The sequence below is a fragment of the Perissodus microlepis genome, chromosome 12, assembly GCF_051167445.1.
Source record: "Perissodus microlepis isolate ML-2025 ecotype Zambia chromosome 12, ASM5116744v1, whole genome shotgun sequence".
NCBI lineage: Eukaryota > Metazoa > Chordata > Actinopteri > Cichliformes > Cichlidae > Perissodus > Perissodus microlepis.
The window spans coordinates 4,506,166-4,516,299 of NC_140472.1; positions in this window are offsets into that span (position 1 = coordinate 4,506,166).

A 10,134-nucleotide genomic window follows, 5' to 3' on the forward strand; every position below is an offset into this window, starting at 1 on the left:
CACAAAGAGGTTCAGACATTATTCATATATATGATTTAGGATTTTTATTTTTATATTTATTTTATTTTTTCATATCCAAATAATAATAATAATAATAATAATAATAATAATAATAATAATAATAATAGAAAGTTTAATAATAATGTAACACAATTCAGTGGGCTACATACTGAACTTAGACTGAACATACACACACCCACAACCACTAGCACTTTATATAGCCTCTGTAGAAAGTAGCCACATATTTCACTTATCTTAACTGCACTATTGTATAATTCTGTATAAACAATCATTCTGTACAATACGATAATTACAATTCTACAACTGTTTACAACTGTTTATAACTTGCATATTTCTGTATAGTTTCATATTTATATCCTGTTCATAGCCTGTACATAGCTTGTATACCCACTACAGCCTGTACATACTTATAGTTATAGCATATTCATAACATACCTTCATACATTGTACATTGTAACATACCCATAATAGACCCATTTTTGTAACGGGTGGATGTTACCACAGGACATTAGCTGTCTGCCAGGTGTCGCCTCAGCTAATCTAAACCACTGAACTGGACCACTTGTCCATTTTTGAGTTAGTGCCTTTTTGAAACATTCTTAATGAATCTTCTACGTCCAAAATATAAGATGGTGGCAGCCAAAATGGCAAACAAGGCTTCAAAACTGTAGTCCATAACCAAATCACAGTGGCTTGGTTCACCTTTTTTTCATCCATCCTTTTTCTTCCAGTTCTTCAATACAGGACTCCATGTGGTTGGAACCTATCATTCCATGGGACAAGAGACAGTGTATACCTTGGATATTTCGGCAGTTTGTCAGGACCAGCAGAGAGACAGTTCCAATTTTCTCTCACATTAAGATGTAAAGTCAATTTAAAATCACCAGTTCACCTAATCGGATGTCTTTAGACTGTGGGAGGAAGTCGGAGTTACTTAGCAAACTCCACACGTGTTCTCCTCGGTTAACACGTGTGGACCTTCTTCCTTCCAGTGACAAAAGTAACAACAGTACAACCCAGGTACAACTTAGAGTTGATTTTGAAATAAAGCTTGTTTTACGATCACTTTATGGAACAGTGAATACAGGCAAGCCAAACTGAGCTTTCCAGGTCCTTGTCATAAGCTGAGACAAGCTGAAAAGTATGTTTACACCTAGTCAATCTCTCAGCGCTTGCTAAGGGAGGGGCAGGATACTGAGCATCCTGTACAGTATGTTTCACGTTGTCTGTCCTTGGCTCTGTGCCATACCATACTAACACAGTTTTCATGCAGTGACACTACAGTATGTCACACTTTTATTTCAAGGTAACAAAAACAACACTATAACTGCCTCTGCAGGCTACCTTAGAGAATGAGTTTTACCACCTGTAAAAGTTGGCTGATTCTGTTTTTCTATTTCAGTTTGCAAACTTTGCATCGATTTTTTCTTTGTCGTTTGGAATTTATCATTAGTTATTATTAAACACTGGTTCCAGTTCTGCTGGAGAGTTTTTAAATGAGTTTAACGGGAAAGTTTAACAGTCCTCACTCATAGGGGGTCGTCTGATTGTTGGGGTTTTCTCTCTACTATTGTAGGTTCTTTACCTTACAATATAAAGTGCCTTGAGGTGTCTGATGTTATATAAATAAAATTGAATTGAATTTCTAAATGGATGCCTATATCATCTCAGGAATTCATATTTACATGTGTCCCCGAATCCTACTATATGAACTTATATACTGTAATAATTGATAACTGTAGTGCTGATGATGAGATGTTTTTTTGCCATACAAGGTACCACAGATGATACAATTGTACTACATTCAGTTTTGCTGTATATTTACATCTCTGAATCCTTTCTGAAGAGTTATGTCCCTTAGATTCGCACTAAGAGTCAGAATGTAGACACTTTGTGGCACTCATAGTACCATATGCCTGACTCACTCATTCAGTCAACAGCAATGGCCTCAGTAGTAGAGATGCAGTACAAAGTCATGACTAAGGTTCAAACTGCCAACTCTGTGATTGATTGCGACTGGGAGTTTCTTAACCACCCAAGCCATGCCAACCCAGTAAGATAATGAAAACTTTGCAACATTCTAGTCACAGGGCTTAAACATGAACAAAACAATCAGTTATTAGTTTTCTTTGCACATATACCTATTTTCATAGTATCTTACATTGGATCCAAACTTTTTTACGCATTAATCCTGTATTAAAAACTGAAATTTGACACCAGTATATTACAAAAACAAAAACAAAATAATTATATTTTGCACCATTGTTGATGCAAACTGGAGAATATTTACTAACCAGTATAGATTAGTGCATACTGCTTTCCAGAATAATGACTTCCATGGTACAAAAAAGCAAAGAAATGGGGAGAGTGCTTTAATGTATTCATTGGGAGATGAAGAAAATAGACACAAAGATCTGAGCCCCTTACTTTTATTTCTTACAAGCAGTGTTGGTCAAGTTACTTGAAAAAAGTAATTAGTTGCTACTTACTGATTACTTCTCCAGTAAAGTTATTTTATTTTAATGTTATTTTCAAGGGTAATTAGTTACTTTGTTCCCTAGAGACTTAGTTACTTTTTAAAAACATGATACACAACCTGAATATGTAATAAAGTAACAGACCTTTCAGACCAATTCTATTTTTTATGCACAATCCATCATATAAAATTGAATCAAATGGAAAAAGTCTCTTTCTCTTTTTATGAGTTTAATCTTTTAATTTTATATACATTGCAAAAATTAAATTATATGCAACTGTCTTTGACTAGAAGAAATTCTTTTACATTTAAACCTATTTTCTGCATATTCCAGCATATAAAATAATATAATGTTTTGTGTTTACACTCACTCTTTCAAGTAGATGCAAGTAAAACACAACAAAAAGTAAATAAAATCAAAGATTCAGCGGCACTGAGTCCTGTCGCTCTTAAATCTGTTTTCACCTGTTTAGAAGGAGTGGAGCTGGTGGAGGTTTGCCCAATGCCACAGCGGTCATGTCAGTGGGAGGATCTGGGGGTTTTCTCTGTGAATTTCACATTCCCGTGGTGGCGTGCTAGGTGCTTGCTCAGGTTTGAAGTTGTAGAAAGAAGTTTTCTCCCCACACAGAGTGTACAGCGGATGCTAATGTTTTTGTCACTTTTTACGAACTTAAAGTAATGTAAGTACGTCCTTAAACGCTGCTTAGTCGTACTCTCTCCCGCGCTCCATATGAGCCATTGTTGAGCAACACACGTCTGTTGCTGCCACGCACGTCGCATGCTCGTACGTCGCATGCTCGTACGTCGCATGCTCGTACGTCATTGTCATGAGACTCTCACAAACAAAATCACGACAGTTTGGTAAAGCAGTAACGCAGTGTGCCTACGGGAAAGTAACAGTAATCTAATTACCTTTTTTTTGCAAAAGTAATCCCTTACATTACGCATTACTTGAAAAAAGTAATCAGATTACAGTAATGTTACTGCCCATCTCTGCTTACGAGTTAAAATCAGCCTTTTAGCTTTGTGCAGCATTTGGCCGTCAGCACGTCAGCACTACTGTACAGAGCCACAGCAAAAATATAAGAAAAGCAAGAAAAGAAAAGAAAAAGAAAAGCAGCCGGTTGCACCTTGTTCCAGAAGGAAGTGTAGGCTGTCTTTAAGGTGGCTGAAGTGGTATATTTATAGGTGTGCCTTCATACCTTTGCGATGCACGCCAGGTTAGAAAAATAACTGCTTTCAGTTGGATTTGATTGATTGCCAAGAAGAGCTTCTGGTGTTTCACTCCAAACAGCCCTAAATCACACTTGTCACAAAATTTTACATTTAACTAGGTAAAAAAATTTATTATGAGCAACCTCTGCTGAGGGTTATATTTCCATTGTCACACAATAATATAAGAAAAACTGTGTGACGTTTGTATTTTTAATTAAATTTACCAGCTGCTCACTAATTAAAATATTAATGTTGTAACAAAGTATTTTGAAAAGCAGAGATTTTAAATCTTATTGGCTACATCTTGTTAGAAAGTCAGTTGGGTGTGAGGTGGAAATGAATGGTTAGAAATGACCAATGTTACTCCTGTCACAGGTTCACATGGGTCAAGTCGGGGGTCCTCTCGTGGATTTAGAAACCAGCTGGAGATTTTAGTTCAACTCTGTTGAAGACATCAATTCCCCACCGATGTTTTCACTACTAATAGTCTTAAACATGTACAACACCTCATAAGTTTGAATTATTATGTAGTGGCTGAGAAATGTATTTTAACTTAGCTTCCTTTTTTACTTTACCCAGTGAAAAACATTTAAATGTTGAAACAACAACAAAAATTTATTTCTGTCACACTGGAAGTGAAACAACATTTTCTGAGAAATGCTGGACTGACTGGTTTCCTGATACACTTTCTTTTAAGTAACAATTGAAATGCTTTTGTTTTTATGAGTGCAGATAAATCTGTGCTTAAGTGTAAGCTTGTTTGATGTTATCCCTTCGAAAAAGAACCTCAAAATACTCAAATACTGACTAAAATACTGTTTTCATGTCCGAAAATTCAAACTGTCTACTATTAATTCTGTAGTGCACAATAATCATGTTTCAAATCATACTTTAAATTCTAATCAGTATTTCAAAGTTTCATGAAAATAAACTTAAAGTGTCAGGTTGGTCGGAGGTTTTGAGACTATATGCATAAAATGATACACAATACATTAAAAATGCTGATACGTATTTAATGTATTTAACAGTGGTCTGCATTATATTGTTACATGGTCAGAGGGTGGCCAGGTCTCTATGACAAAGCCAGTCTAACAACTCAGAAGATGGAAGTGCCCACAGAGTATTACATTCACTGTTATGTATGTAACAGTATGTAATGTTTGTATTTGAACATCATATTCTTCTACTTAGACAGTGGGCGTGTAAGGAATTAATTTTCAATTATGAATCAATTATCAAATGGTTTATATGAAAACTGCATTGAAGAAATATAGTTCACTTCATGCTAGCAACACCTTGGAGAAAACTAATGATAGAGATTAGATTCACTTATGAACGTGCTGTGGTTCGGAGCAGCACATCTGAAGCTGCCACCTGGAGCCCATCATGGCTGCCACTGCAGACCTGGCAGCTGAACCACTGCACTCTGGGATACCGGACACCCCGAGATGATGACTCTGATGAATCTGTCTGCTCCTTGCCCTGTGGCCCCTATCAGATCCATCCTACTGGGAAACAAGTGTGTCTGACTGACCCAGACCAAACACACTCCCCACTCACACACAAACACACACACATTCAAACACACACTTCCCGAGGCCTCCACTGTGTGCCACACCATTAATACCAATTGGCCTTTCTTTATGGTTACAAATATTTTTCACATGTTCCGAGATTATGTTGAAACTGCGTGGCCACAACAAAAGCGCGCAGCTCCTTGTAGTTGGGAGCGAAAAGCCGCAGACTTCTCAGGCCAGGATATTTATTAACATGATTTGTGAAACTTTTCAGACCACAGAGAAGAGCTGCGCTGCGTGTGGGTGGAGAAGAAATCACATCCCCCTTTGCTGTGTTTGAAGCTTCCTTTATTGTGTCTACAACGCAGCCAGCAGGGGAGTCTGTTTAAATGCCAGTCAGTGCGCACACATGCACGCGGGCTCGTTGTCAGAGTGGCGAGGTGTTTGGAAGCAGAGCTGAGAGGATGGCATGAACACAGAACTCCATCCATAGGCATAGAGAGCCAGGTAAAGAACTTGTGTAAATGAAAAAAAAAGACACGTCTAAACCTCATCATTCATTCATCGGTCATCTTAGCTTTTGTGTTCAGTGTTTGTGGTGCAGAAGGTAGAAGGCATCACCCATGAATCAGGTCTTTGGTGCAGTCTCCAGCTCCTCCAGTCTGCATCAGTGAGCAAAATACTACGCTCTGCAACCTCAAAATAAACCACCCCCTATTATATCATTGCCAAACATAATAGTTTCAGAGCCATAGCAGTGGAAGTGCTCTTGGCATGAGCGTGCAAACGGCTTGTGAATGTAAAGTGCTTGGTTGATAAGAAAAGGGACACGCTAACATGAGTTACACAATGTTTTATATCACTTGTTCCCAACTTAAAGAAAAAAAGATACTTTTGCTAAACAAATTATTCGTAAATGTTCACTGTTGAACATGGAAATAACAACTGCAGGCTTTAATTTTGGCTTCTGCAAACAGCATGGCCACCCTGTTTCTATTATTTTATCTGTGTACACGTGACATCCGTTGTATGTCTGTCCTCTGTGGAAGACGGATCCCACTTCTGTGACTGACAAGTTCGCTCATTGAGATTTCTTCCCTTTTCCCATCTTTAAAGCTTTTTCTTGCTTATCTGCAGAGATAATCTAAGGACAGACTGTGTCCACCCTGTTCTGATTCCTTGCCTTTATAGACACTGTCACGTCTCAGTTTTGCACAAGACATCCTTTGGCAATGGTGTGTGACAGAACAGGTTATGGTATTAATAAGAAAGCACTGTCACTCCTAACTGTACCTCTTTCAACCCCAAGGGTTATGGGTGTGAAAGGTCTTATTTGAACCCAAACCTTGCTTTTTATCTTCCTCAGCAAAGCGGTTTTTAGAGACTAAGCTAAAGTAAGTGACTAAAAGTTGAAAAAGTAGAATCAATCAAGGGTAAGAAGATCGGAAGGAAACTCGATGCAGCCTGCGGTCTCCTGGCTGACAAACCTGTTACACATAACACCACCAACCCCCAACTCACTTTTTGTAGACCTCCCCTCCAAAATTGGGACACAGCCAAATATGCAAAATACAATGCAAGAGTGAGATCTGACAAAACCACATTATGTTGTGAAGCCCTGGAATGAGAGCAGCTGTTGTGTCACATGCTCTACACACTGTAAAATCATTTGAAGCCTCATAAAATTCACTTGCTTTTATTCTCAACTCACAAGGCTAACACAATCCATGGCAAAGCTTTGCAACGAGACACTGTTTCATCAGCGCAGGTTCCCATTCCTGCTATCATTACTCAATACATTACTATTAGATCCTGTCTGTGGATTTGCTATTTATGTAGTTAATAATGTGGATCCAGATTTGGAGAAGAACAACTGTCACCAGCAGCCATTCCTGCTGTAAATCACTGTTGCCTTACCCCTGCTATAATTGCTGGTGACAGAACAACAACAGAGCAATTATATCTAGTTGACTCTTGTTCCTGTTTAAGTGTGTGTGTGACATTATTCGTGTGTGTTTTACAGCCAACCAACCTCACCCTCCAGGAGCCCCACCCCAGGCTCCTGGAAGCCTTCTCGCCCCGTCTTGTTTTGAGTCAGATGGTTTGTCAGTAAGCGGGAAGCCCTGATGCCGCAGTGCTGTTTACTTTTCACTCAGCATATTAGATATGGCTTCACTCTGCCCTGATGCTGGTATCAGCTGGGTGTGAACGTGCATGGGTTTTTTTTTGCTCGTGCGTGCCTTTGTGTGCATCAGAGTATGTGTATGAGTGTGTGTGTGTGTTTTTACGCCATTCGAGCTCCTCACAGCAAAGGCATGGCACTTTGATGAGTTTATCAGACAAAAAATTTCATGCCAATTTCCTGAGTCCTCGCTTCTTCCCAGTTAACTTCCTCCTTTGCTCCCTCTGCACATCACGTTCATATTTACATTGGCGTCTGGTGCAGATACAGATCCTAGACTGCCGCACTTAAGAGGGGAAGACAGCAATCAGCAGACGTGTACAGTATGTGAAGAAGACATTGTGTGTAAACAAGAAGCGTTTCAGTGCAATGATCTCATCCAGATCAACAATAAAACCTCAGGACCTAGACTTGAGGGCTGAACTGGTCAAGATCAAAGATCTCAGGTGCAGTTCATGTCTTTAATAACAGGAGATGCAGGTTAATGCTATAGCTAGGAGACTGAAAATAAAGACAGGCTAAGAGGTTAAGTCCAGATCAAAGTTTGCAGCAAGGGCCATGATTGGTGAGATGTGGTCAGGGTATGAGACAGGTCGAGGGGCAAACAGAGGGTGCTCTGGAAGTTTTTTTTTTTTTTATAATAATGACAGGGTGCTGGGCAGCTGGATCCTGTTTTCCACTGCGATCGGGGAGCGTAGCAGGGCATGGACTGCTCAGTCTGTGGGCCCTGTGTTCATTAGTGGACCAGCACTGCAGCACTAGGGGTGATTCACAAGCATATCAAGTTTAAAAGAAATGCCTGGCCACAGAGGGATTTTCCTCCTGGGCCAGAATATGTGTGTGTGTGTGTGTGTGTGTGCGTGGAGGGGTGGTGGTGGTAGTGGAGGAGCAGAGTGGGATCAAGAGGATGGATTAGTAGACTTCAATTGGAAAATTTCCCCTGCATCCGAGGAGACGGTTAAAAGTCATCCTTGATCAAACTTTGACAAAAAAAAAAATCTGCTTTCCTACTTCCTTGTGCCCGTTTCATAAAACATGCTCAGACAAATTTGGGTTTTACCCTAAATTGTTATATCTGGGCTGCTCATCTAATGATGATTTTAAGTCGTGTGTCCCGTCCTTTTGTGTCTATCAGTGTTTTTCCCCTGAATTCTCACTGTGCTGCCACCGGTTCAGGCATGGTGTGATCTGATCGGGTTTCACCCCACTTGTGTTTGCTTCTCTGACTGGCTTGGCAGAAACCAATAAACACCACACTCCCACCCCTTTACCTCTTTCTTCATCTCACACTCCAAAAAGAAAGAAAAAAAGATTCTTACTCTGCCAAAGCACACAAGGCAGTATGGCTTGGTTTGACTTTTTTTTGTGCCTCCAGTCCTATTTTCCTCTTTTGTTTAAATTCCTTGCATACTTAAAAGCCGGGCCTAAGACATTAACAGTTCAAGTTTAAACTCTGGAGTTAATTTCCTAGCGTAAGCCTGCGCTGCTCTGCATACATTTCGCCGTGACTGGATCTACTTTTTTGAGATGCCACCGAACCACAGCTTGGGTGGGACCACAGGGTGACTTTGGGGTGGTCGTTTGGTGTCTAAGCGCAGGCCACCTTCCGCTGTATGTTTGACTCTGGACATATCCAGCTTGAACCGGTGCCCTGCTCCCGCTTCTCACCCCTGCCTCTTTGTGTTTCATGTGGTTTTGTAACTGCAGCATGGCACATATGGTTCATATTTTTCTGCTCACTGGCTGAACCCCAACATTTTATCAGAATAATGACTGCTTTAATCTTAAATACAATAAATACGATAAAAGTTTGAGAACATTAATGATAACAAGCTCAAAGCTGTGTTCACGCAGGGACCCATTTGGTCATTGCTAGTAATCTTGAAGCTGATGGTTGGTTGCTAGCAGACGTTCTAGGCTTGGCTTGGATTGGACTCATTGGTATCCTTCACTCTCAATGGTAGCTGCTGCTTTACCAGGTGTAACAATTAAGTTTAACATCCAGGCATCCATGAAAACCAAATTTATTAAATTTAATGGAGTTAGAAGTAAGCAGGAAGTTAACTCACTAGTTTCCAGCTAAACATGATCTAGCATGTTCTGACTGAGAGATTTCTGAAAAAATTAAAACATACAGCTCTGCTATCACTTCCAACATAAATGTAGACAGGAAAGTAAACAGCAGTGACTTTTGTAGGGTTACTGAAGTTTTGCTAGCTGGTCTATAATGATGTGCTACATGAACGCTAGCGACAGAGCTATGTTAGCATAACATAAACAGTGAAGCTGGAGGATGAACGCTAACCTTTTTCCACTAGATGAAAGCTAATGTGAGGGTTCCCGATGGTTAGGGACAAATGCAAAAGCATGGCACAATGCTGTAAACGGACCAAACTTCAGTCAGGAGAACAACTGAAATAATCCATCCACAATACGAGGTTAGTCATTAATATACTGCAACAACATGGGAATAGAGCAGCTGCGAGAGAATTCAACATTAATGAATCAATGTTACGGAAGAGGAGGAAGCAAGAAGAATGAGATGAGTAAAGTTTGACTTATCTGACTGTTTTGTTTCGCTTAATGCGCCTTGTAATCCGGTGTGCCTTATGGTCCGAAAAATACAGTACTGCTTCCTCTTTAAGGTGTTATTGTTCCAGTCTCACTTTTTGTTGTTTGTCTGTTTTCATCACAGATAATATAACAGGGAATAACACCATGAT